We start from the raw sequence: 12,236 nt of genomic DNA on the forward strand, positions 1-12,236 counted from the left end.
TTCGAACGATATTATTTAGAGGTTTTCACCAAGAAATTAGTCAAAAAAAAAAAATCAAATTCAATAATCAGCAACTATAACCAGCTAGATAAAAAAAAAGGTGGTATATACGAAAATCAAAAAATTCAAAACCACTTTGATCAAAATGACAATCTGAAAGATGACAAAATTTCATGTTTCTGTAAATGGCCGTCGAATTAATATTCTAACCAGCCTTAGGGTCTTAGAAACACATTTGAATGACAGATGGCGCTCACATCACTTCAGTCGCTTTGTGTCCCATCTTTCTACTCTATAATTTTTGCTTTTATCTTTTCTTGAAACCGTTCAATTTAAATTTGCTTTCTCGCGTTTTTGTATCAACAGCATTTTTTTTTCTTACCTAAAACAAACAACGCAGCTAGTAGAAGGGGTATCAATAGCCAGCAATCCATAATTTTCATAACATCTATCGTGTTGATTTCACCCCTTCTGAATGGATCACATCTGAACAATGCCCGTTAAAGGACCCGTTTCTTCGTCCTGTTCGCCATTGTTCCTCGGATATCTGAAAGGAAGAAAGCATTCAGGTGTGAAATATCCCTCTCGTCAAGGTGCATTGTGTTGAAAATGAATTTTAATTTTTTCCAGGCGGAAAAGGATTCGGCGAAAAACGATAATGACCACGTGCTCGTTCGTTCCACAATGAAGGGCAAACAAAAACACGATTCATTAATATAATCTTCATCCTTATCTTGTCCGTGTTTTGCACCAGCAAATTACAGGTTTTGTTCAACTGAGACATGGAAAATTTTTTTGTGTTTAGTTCCCCGAGATATTCTGAAGCTGTAGTTTGGACATATAAATACAAAAAATGCGAAAGCTCCTAATGTTCTTACTAAAATTCCAGTATTCGTCAATTTGTAGAATTTTACTAATTGTTCAGTAGTTTTTATGCATTGGCCGTGTATTTCGATGTTTTTCATCATGTCATCATTAAAAGAATTAGCAGCGCTCAATTTTTCTTAAGTATACTTGTCTAGTACAGGGTGTCCGAGTTGAAGTGTCCCTATACCTTATTGTGGAAACTAAAGTAGCTAGAAGAAAAAGTTAAATACAAAACTTGTTTATAAACTATTGAAATTTTGTTTTTTATAATTCCACCTCAATATAGGGTGCTCCGTTTTTTCCCTGTTGCTATCAACTTTATTTTAAATGTAACATCCTCTATATTATTGCATTTTTGAATTCCTTGTCAAATATTAAGGTAACTTTGGTTTGACAACCATGGTCCTATATTGCAACGATTCTGAGATATTCGAGTTTTTCTGGTTCATAATGTAGAGCAGGTTAAAATGAGCAAAAAATGTAGGTATTTAAACTTTTTCTGTAATGTGAATAGTTTCCGAAATATGGTCGAATATCTCAGAATCTATATAGGACCATGGTTGTCAAAACAAAGTTACCTCAAAACTTGACAAGGAATTCAAAAATGCAATAATATACAGGGTGTTTCATTTAAAATAAGATACCGACAGGGAAAAAACGGACCACCCTGTATTAAGGTGGGTTATAAAAAAAAAGTTCAATGGACAAGTTGTGTATTCAACTTTTTCTTCTAGCTCTAGCTCCTTTAGTTTCCACAATAAGCACACTTTAACTCGGACACCCTGTACTTGGAGTTTGCGAGCCAAAAAAGGAGCGCTGGAGCGTAGAAAAAAAAATGTCTACGTCACTTTATGGCTAAGATTCGAAAATCACCGAAAATTGCCCATACCCGAAAAATGCAAAAAGCCTTAGTCAGCGAAAAATAGTAGTAGATAATAAAAATAGAAGCGTGTGCTTCGAATTTTCTCGGATATAGTGCACAAATTTTCAACGTAAAAGTTTTTCAGAACTTGGATTCCTGAGAGTGGTTTGAAGTGACTTTTAATGATGAATTATCAAAATAATTCAATCCATAATTATTTTAAAATTACTTAGTAATAATTTATAACTTTGGTTTTTCTTTTAATAGCTGCTGTCCATTTCAGTTCGTATTTTGGAGTTACTCTCTCGTCATTTCCAGAAAAACTCAAGGCCCTGTATGTACATAAAAATTGATAATGCTTGGATATTGTTATTGAATGTTTCAGTGAAAGAATTGAGATGAAGATGAATTAGGTCGATTTCATTTCATGTTTTCAGAATAAAAAAAAACAAAACAACCATAAATACAAAATTAAAGTATACATAAAGTGCTCAAAATGTCTTCCATTTTTTATCCAAACATTACATTGCTCGTTTCCGAACTGCTTTCCGAATTACATTCACAATGTTCTTAATTTTCTGGCTACCTACTAGTGATTTCATGTTACCCCAGACAAAATAATTCTCGGGATTTAAATCAGGGTACCTTTATTTGATTTGCATTTATGTGAATTTTTTTATTCTGAAAACATGTACATAATTGTTTTAACAAAAATTAAATCGACATTGAATAACAATGTCCAAGCAATATCAATTTCGATAATCAGTTATGTACATACAGAGGGCCTTAATTTTTTCTGGAAATTACGAGAAAGTAACTTATAACTGAAATCGATTTAATAGTTTTGATAATTCATTAAAAGTCACTTCAAACAACTCTCAGGAATCCAAGTTCAAAAAATCACTTATACGATGAAAATTTGTGCAGTAAAACTGTAAGCGCAAAAGTTTAAAGCAAACGCCTCAGTTTAGTTTTTTGTGATCTTTTCAGATATTGAAACAGATTTTCAAAATTCCGATTAACAGGGTGTCGTTTCGAGGATTCAAACGATTCATGATTTTTTGTTAACCCGGACCTGGATTGTCCTTGCGGTTATACTTTTGAGCTTTGAATAAGAAACACGTTTGCCAAATATGAAGAAAATATACCTGGTGGTTCGTCTGATATAGTCTAAGGAAGAAACGATCAAAATTCGTTAAGGGGAAGTAATACCTCCATTCAAAAACGGCATTCACTAGTTCCTAATTTACTCTTTCTATTTCTTACGTGAAGCCTTGATTTTTTTTTAATTGTCTTGATGTCACCCCGTCTCTTATTGTCCAATTTAGTTGTTTTTTTATGAGAAAAAAAACTTGAACTTTAGTGTCAATAAAACTTGTTTTCACAATAATTTTCCGATGGTTTTTCGACATACATATTTCAATAAAAATAACGACGTGGTGACATCGGCGATTCAATTCTTTATATATTGCAAAGATTTTCATAGCGATATATGCCAAAATTACGCTGATAATAAGAAGATCTCATCAAAATCCGCATATCTTAACGCACGATCACTTGGACAACGTTATCTTTGGAATTTAGGCATCTAATTAAAAAAAAAATGAAATAGCCTTAAATATCCAACTCTTTGCTCCAAGCACTTCGAACATCTTCTCGAAAACATTATTCGACACAGTTATAAAATATCGCGCCTATAGTCTTGAGCGTCTTGTGAAAAGAAAAAGAGAAAAGTAAAGTTGATTACGATCTAGATTATGTATTCATTTCTCGATCTTCTGTATGCAAATTTGAGCAAGAATATCTTGTTTACTCAGCTTGAAGATTGGGAATGATATGAAATGAACAAAAAATTAGTTGAAACTTCTCCAATATCTGCCAGTGCATGGACAAAGGCCCATCCATCCTGGAAAGTACACCGCCTACATATTTCCGAAGGACCGAAAGATCCTCCTACATCGACTCGGTGGAAGAGCGCAATCAATCATCTTTCCACAAAGCCCGTATACGGCAAGACAAAGTGGTGAAAGGAGACAGCAATTGTCGTCTCCATCAAAAAATTACTACGCTGAGAGATAATGGCATGGATTTGAGAACACTCGTGGAATGATTAATAGGATAATTCCTTTCTGTGATTTTTATCATCGTATACAATAGAAATCAGATTCACTCTTCGAGTAAGAAGAAGAAGGACTAAGTTGCCTTGAAGGGTAAAATATACTGGGAATGGAGGAGATAAGGAAGCACCAAGGTGTTTTTTCGTAGAGCCGTTATCCAGTTTGCAGAGGGCCAAAAATTTGTCACGTGTTCTAACCTCTTGAAGAAAGATTCCTGTTCCTTATTGGTGGCATAGATAGTGTTAAATAATGTTAATTTTCATAATTTTCATATATTGACAAATCGCAAATGGGTCGCCTAGCTATATCAGGGGCCAATGGTGTTAAATAATTTTAACTTTCATAAACTTTTTTGATAATCTACTACCCTCATTTGTTATTTATGAAAATCCAGCATAAGTCGACACTATATTACACGAGGAATCAGGAAAACATGGGTTGCCCAATTTCCCCTTGGTACTCCTATGAGGTTGCCAGGTAAAAACAGGTAGACAACCGTCATTTATATCTAATTGGCCTTTTTTAAAATTAAGGTTAAATTTAGGTTGCCTGCTCAAAAGTGAGGCACATCCGTAGTTGCTTAGATTTTATATGTACATTGATAGATCGCAAATTGGTTGCCTTGTTTCCCCTGGGTACTCCTATGAGGTTGCCGGGTGTTCCAAAAACATATGGAACAAAGGAAACCAAAGATAAATTTATGAAAAAGGTTAGAGGCATCGACTCAAATTTGATCACGCGATGCTGGATTTCACCGAAACAATAGTTATTTATGCAACCAGTTAGGAAAAGCAGTGTTTCACACAATATTTTTTTCTAATTTTGGATAGGAAGTTGCTATGAATTCAAATTAAAAGTGCCAAATACGTCTTTGAAAGCTTCTCTCTGAGATTCCGTTGAAATTATTTCATTTTTCACTCCGCTACTATGAAAGCAAGTATCGTTTCATCATCAGAAATATTTCACTTTTGCGTCACTGGTAGCGAAAAGTAGAACGTTTTAAAACGTCAATGAGTTTTAAATAGTGTCACTTTATATGTCAATATTAGAAAAAAATAGGATTTATTCTAATGTCCTTAGATTCAATAAAAAGGGTGGGGGTAATTCTTTTAATTAGAAAAAAATTTTGAGTACAATTTTTGTTAACGCAATGTGGCTTCATGCTTCACGCAACTGTTCAGTCAGATCAGTGTTGCGTCAAACTTAACTCGGAAGAATGCTGTTGGATTTTGGATGACTATTTGAAGCCAACATGTTTCGTAGGGGATGCAACACCCTTAGAAGTCCAGGATATACTCGATAACTTGAAAACTAAGGAAAACGAGGAAGATATTGATTTTGAGGTGGATACTTCTGATGATTCCATGCTTAAGTATCGTTGCATTATAGTATTGATAAATAAATGTGTGAATGGAAAAAATTTGAAATTATTGTTAATATTCAATCTGTTTTGATTTAAGCATTCAATCAATGAAGCACCCTCCAAAGATCGGAAAAATCGTCTTTCTGAACTCTCTGTCGCTCTCCCTGAAAGCGTTTAAACCCTAACATATCATATAAAATCTAGGCAACCCTGGATGTGCGCCACTTTTAACCAGGCAACCTAATACTGTGAGATTAGAGATAAAGTAGGTAAGCTTTCATTAAAAAAAAAGCCAATCAAATAACTGATGAGGGTATATAAATGACGATTGTCTACCTGTTTGTACCTGGCAACCTCATAGGAATACCAAGGGGAAATTAGGCAACCCATGTTTTCCTGATTCCTCGTGCAATATTCTGTCGACTTATGGTATATTTTCAAAAGTAACAAAGGAGGGTAGTATATCAAAAAAAGTTTATGAAAGTTAACCTTATTTAACACCATTGGCCCCTGATGTAGCTAGGCAACCCATTTGCGATTTATCAATGTACATATGAAAATTATGAAAGTCAACATTATTTAACACTATCTATGCCATTGTTTACAACTATTGGCCCCTGATGGCCCTTATGTAGCTATAGGCAACCCATTTGCGATCTATCAATGTACATATTGTCTAACTTATAACGTTTGTCATCATCAATTAACAGATGAGGGTATATATATATTTCTTATATAGTATCTTAGATACTACGACTTCGAAAATCCTATTTTGAGCTCTCTCCTCCCGTCCCCACACAACCACTTCAAAAACACCCCAAGCTTCAGCTGGAAACTAATAGAATTTACCTAACCCCTAAAACTACAACCGCGCCTCAACGCCTGCACCTCATTAGCGAACTAAATTAATCACCGACGGCTTAAAATCAACCATCTACCCTCTTTTTCGTACAATTAACGAGATTATCCCAGCAATTAACAATTTAAGGTAGAAATTCGGGAACCAAAGCGTTCTTGGTTCGTTCGTTATCGCGCAAAGTGTTCTAGAGCGGGACTCGAATTGGCGAGGACTCGGCGGCTGATGTTAAATGGCTTCATTTCTCTTCTGACCATAAGGAATTTGGAGGAGGGGAGAAAGAGCTATCGTAAGGTCTGCGAATTAACTCTTCACGGTGGGTTATTCCGATCCTGTTTCGAATGAAAGTGTCTAATTGAATTGGCGAATGGTGGTAAGGTGAGAATTGAGGGCGCCATTCTGATTCGACAAATTTGTGAAGAGGACATTTCACATTTCTTAAGAGATTTTTGGATAGGTGTAATTTTATGACTGCTTAACTGACATGCACTTGTCTAATACTTGGGGAGTCGATGATGCTGAATCGGGATTTACTCGAGCGTCGTGGAGACCTAGTGGATTTTGAAGATTATATGATAGAAAGAAAAAAAAAGTTCTATCAAGTAGGCACTTGACCAGCGATCGGGAAAGCGTCTGCAGGTTCTCAAAGATGTAAAAAAAATCGTCAAGTGTACATTCTCGAGCGTGTCATATTAAGATAAGGCCCTACGTGTCTGTGATAGTAAATTCATGTTAATCTGTTACTTTGCGTGGTAGGGCTGGCCGTACGGAAGAGTTGAAAATGGTAAAAAAAAAATTTCGAGCGTGTCAGGTTTTTACAGTTTATGTTAATTGGATCCAAAGGAACCTACTTTTTACGGGACTGACAATTCGGACGTGACACAAGGCGGTCCTTTGAAAATGCGAAAAAATCGTTACTTGTACATACTAGAGCATGTCAGATTTTCATGCAGATGGTTAATCTCGGTGTTGCAGACGTGTTGGCCTATTAATCTGACACTAATTAGGGGGGGTTTTCTTAATCTGACAGTTTGAAATTGCTAACAAGTAATTTTTTTGAAATATCTCCCTTCCTGTACCTCTAATCGTTTCTTTCTTCATTGTAAGAGTTGTAGATAATAAAATTCTATGAAACTTTTGTCTGAAGCAATTTTACATACTTCTAACCGTTTTCGAGTTAGACGGCGATAAGGTCGAGGAGCTCAGCCACACATGCGAAAGACCAAGGTCAATGTAGAAACCCAGTCTAATGTACATTCATCGCCATATATCTCGAAACGTTCAAACGTAGAAAAAAATGCTTCGGCCAAAATTTGTAGAAAATGTTATGCCCTACAACTTTCATAATGAATGCGAAGAGGAGATAATTCGAAAAAACTGATTTTTGTGACTTTTATGGCCAATTATTATTGTTTCGGCTTGATGAAACTGTCAGATTATATTATTTCCGTTATTCTTCAATCATAAGCTTCAAAATAAGAAAAAAAGCCACTGCGCTGGTGAATTTATATGTGACTTTTTTTAAGTTTGGCACCCTCACACACATTTTCGTAAGGCTTAAATTGTCAGATTAAGAAAATATATACTTTTCAACGTGTAATTAACCACATATATCTTAATCTGACACGCTCGAATCTGTATAATGATCGTTTTATTTTTACTTTTCTGTACGGCTGTATTAGACAATTCCCTCTATATACAGGTCTGATTCTTGGTAGAGGTACTCTACAGGGTCCAAGGTATCACCCCTTATATTAATCTGACACGCTCGAGTAAATCCGGAATTTTCCTCTTTGGCTCCCCAACTGTAATACTTGGAGTTCGCGAACCGAGAAAGGAGCACAGACAATGAATTTTCACGTCACTTCATCGCTTAAATTAAAAAAACCACCAAGTATCAATTACCAATACCCAGAAATGCAGAATACTTTAGTCGGCATATTCAGCCAATTTTCTTTTCCAAAAAAAGATTAAGAAATATTTACTTTTTCTGATATAGAAAAGAAGTCTTTCAGCTGAAAATATTCTTTTCTCGACCAAAATTTGCTTTAATGCATCTTAAATTTACTCATTGCCTCAGGCAATAACTGTGTGTATAAATGTAAGGGTATCCACTTTTAATTGTTCTATTATATATATTTTATTTTTATACAGAGAATTACAATCTTTAACAGCAAACAATATTTATGAGATACAGTTTTAGCAGAGGTTAGCGTAAACGGGTACCATACAATTTGGTCTATGATAAAACAGCTTGGGGAAAGAAATTAAATTGTTCACGAAATAAGCTGAAATATTTCATATTGAAAGGCATCTCGCACTGCAAAAATTTATCCTTTCTTCAACAAAAAGGGAAATCCAGAAAGTCTTCTCCAAGATACCAGAAACTTTTATCTGAAATAGAGAGAAAACAAAAGCAGAAAAAGTAAAAATAATAAAATAAAATGCAATATGTCAGATTCACCTAAAATTGACAACCCAATTCAAAAAAGATTCGGAAACTGCATGTATAGCCCTAAAACCATCCTGAAATTAAAAAATCGGACAATAATTAACCAGATGATTTATGGTTTCTTCTGGTTCCTCGCATTCACAACTAGGGCTTTCAACTGAATTCCACCTGAAAATCATATTTTCCTGGGAATATCAAAACCAGGAACCTTATTCGAGGCATCAGTAACTAATTCTTTGCTAAAAATAGTGCACGTATTCCATTCAGACTGCCAAAGGTCTTTGTCCCTTATATTTGAATTAAGAAAAGAGTTGGACCACAAAGGTTTACGCAACTTCAGTCTTGTAATCGTAGTTTCTCGAATGTATTTAGAATAGAATTGGAAACGAGTCGAAATAGGAATTCATAACCGCAGTCTGTCTACTAATATGAGGAGGTACAATGTTTGAAATAACTGGTAACCATTGAATGAGTGAAGATCTAAGTGTTCCAGTTATAGTTCTCATGTAAAGATTCAGCTGTGCATCAATTTTTTGCAGATGAGCACTAATAGCCCAAACGGGGCAACAATATTCAGCATCCGAAAAAACCAAAGCTAGGGCTGCCGTACGAAGAGTAGCTGCATCAACAACCTTATCAAAGCACTTACTGCCGAAAGCATAGTGACATTGAACTTATCATTCAGAGGCGTGAGTAGTTAATAGGAATAAAGTACATATATCTTAAAACAGTATGACTTGGCCTTCAATAAGTAGGGCTTCATAACCAGTAATTTGAATACTTCTTCCAAAATCGAAATTTGCTCTAATGGATCTTCTCATAGCTGACTTGATACAATCTCATTTGAGGCTGCCCACTGAGATGTTATCTACCATCTACCTAATTATAGTTTTACTATTGATTAAATTTCATCATACTTACTGACAACAAGCCATTCATTAGACTGAACCTTTCGCATATTCAGAGGCGTCAGTATTTAATATAAAAATCTGGATATCTAATACAGGATATAGTAAGCAATAAGTAGGGTTTCATAACCAGCAATTTGAATGCTTCTTACAAAATCTAATTTTAATGGATGATTTTTCCGAGAATTGGATAATTTTCGTAGGGTGAGTGCTTATTATATGTGAACGAATGTCTGACAAGCAATAGAGGGCTACCAGAGCTATAGTACATAATTAACGATATAGTGATGTGTGAATTTGCACTTTTGGAGACACCAGTATTTCATTCCGAAATTTGCTAGTGGAACCACCAGTGAGGTCTGTAACTCAGCCAGATCCGGGTGATCCGATCCAATGAGTACCTACTAAGAAAAAATTCAGTGCCACAACCACAACTGCCGAAAGAATGGCGGACGCTGCGTTCGATTGAACGCCCGTATAATACAATCAGAAGGGCTGTATCGAGGCCAATACAGACCAGTGCGCCACCTGTCGTCAGTTAGGCGAGTACTAAGCTAGAGCGAAAGCCGCACGGCAAACGATACGCAGTGAGTTGCGACTATGCACACCACCTCAGAAATAGGTGCCAACGTAGAACCTTTCTTCCTTCTGGCCGAACGTATTACCATACTCATTCGCATTCCAAACGCAAACATGCCGAAACCGTCGTCGCCTAGACTGACGAGTCCCAGAGTCCCCCGTCGATATTACCATTACGTCCTCGTTGTGCCCTCGAAGCGGGGTAAACTCACCTCACCTGAATTCCTACGCTCGTCAGAGTTGCATCACGCGAAACTTCATATTTTATTCAGGACATCCTCTTCTTAAAATTGTTTACCCTGTTTCTAGACGCAAACTGCCGTCATTCGTCTACATGACGAGCGCTTCGTCTTGCCACTTTTTGAAGTACGGCGTCTGAGCTGAAGCCGCTACGTGAGGGAAGTTTAAGGGCACTGTTTGAGGTTAACCCATAATTCGGATTGGGGATGGTTGGAAATCTGTGGCGATTATCACCCTCATCTCTCGATTTCAGAAGAATCTAATTACGGAATTTCAACGAGAAAAGGAGGTCATAATTGGTCAGAATGTGTTAGGTAAAGTCATTTTTTCGGTTTGTAGGTCAAATGATCTTCAGTTCATATGGTTTGCAAATAATCCGTAGTTCGAATGGGTCGTAGCTCAAATTTCACAATTTGACCGATGATGGTTAGCATCTACTATAAGAGAGGAACTCCTCTTTGCTACTGTCCTTTGATGGAATAGTGCAACCAGTTGGGAAGAGCATTATTTTTTGTAATGAGCTTATTTCGGCGCAACGAGAGAAGCAAGTTGCTCAACGCGAAATACGAAAAATAGTGTTTCCTAACGTGTTTCACAAAATATTTTTTCTAACTTTGAATAGTAGTTGGGGAGCGTCGTGAAGATCTAGAGGATTGTGAAGATTAGATGGCAGAAAAAAATGGTTCCATGATGTATGCACTTTCAGCGGTGGGGAAAGCGCCTACAAGTATTCAAAGATATAAAAAAAAATTGTCAGGTGTACATACTCGAGCGTGTCAAATTGAGATACTGTATATGCCCTACGTGTCTCTGATAATAAACTCATGTTAATCTGATAGTTTGCGTGGTGGGGCTGGCCGTACGGAAGAGTACGGCGAAAAAACATTTTTTCGTGTCTTTAAAGGATATGTTAATTGGACCCAAAGGAAGCTACTTTTCAAGAGACTAAAAACAATCGTTACTTGTACATTGTACATACTCGAGCGTGTCAGATTTCCATACAGATGTTCAATCTTGGAGTTGCAGACGTATTGACCCATTAATCTGACACTATTCAGAGGAGATTTTCTTAATCTGCATTTCTTCTAAATATCTCCTTTCCTGTACCTCTAATCGTTTCTGTATGGATTATGAAAGCTGTAGATAATAAAATTCTATAGGTACAACTTTTGTCTGAGGCAATTTTTCATACCCTTAACCGTTTTCGAGCTAGAGGGTGATAAGGGCGAGGAGCTTAGCCACACATGCGAAAGGCCAAGGACAATGTAGAAACCCAGTCTAATGTACATTCATCGCCATATATCTCAAAAACGTTCAAAAGTAGAACAAATAGCTTCGAACAAATATCTAGAAAATGTTATGCTTCACAACTTTTAAAATGAATGCAAAATCAATTTGAAGCCCAGAAGAAGAGATGATTAAAAAAAAACTGATTTTTGTGGCCTTTATGGCCAATTTTTATTGTTTTGGCTTGCTGAAACTGTTAGATTATATTTTTTTCAGTTATTCTTGAATCATAAGCTTTAAATTAAGAATGCTCGAGCGCTCGAGAATGTACATGTGACCTTTTTTTTTACAAGTTTAGCGCCCTCCCACATATTTTCGTCACGCTTGAATTGTCAGATTAATAGAATATATACTTTTCAACATGTAAATATAATAACCAAAGTGAAATATGCTGGCAAAAACATATAGCTAGAATATGCCACTCTATCGTAGCCCCCTGAACTTGATATCTAAATGCATATACTCCATCTGAAATATGCATGAAAGTATGTAGTATAAGGGGGAACATGAGAGAAATAATATGGGAGAGAAGTTACCCCAGCGGTATCACTTTACCGCGTTAAATTTTCAAGAAGGCCAAGAGTCGGAGATGAAGAGAATACGTGATACCCATCCTCATCTGTGGAATTTGCCTGATTGAAGTTGTTAGTCTCGATTATATAGGTTAGGCGCCCAGGTAATCTGAAGTTCCCCTTTCTCGCCGGG

At 36.2% G+C, this 12,236-nt stretch overlaps 1 protein-coding gene across 1 annotated transcript in view; it reads right to left on the minus strand.

Annotated features, from left to right (window-relative positions):
- The window catches only part of LOC123317949, a 135,817-nt gene that overhangs the window by 31,333 nt on the left and 92,248 nt on the right, over positions 1-12,236 (minus strand). The window contains exon 2 of the mRNA XM_044904586.1: positions 383-547. The gene's annotated coding sequence lies outside the window, so the exon portion shown is untranslated. The remainder of the gene's footprint in view (positions 1-382; positions 548-12,236) is intronic.

This window comes from Coccinella septempunctata, chromosome 7, assembly GCF_907165205.1.
Source record: "Coccinella septempunctata chromosome 7, icCocSept1.1, whole genome shotgun sequence".
Lineage (NCBI taxonomy): Eukaryota > Metazoa > Arthropoda > Insecta > Coleoptera > Coccinellidae > Coccinella > Coccinella septempunctata.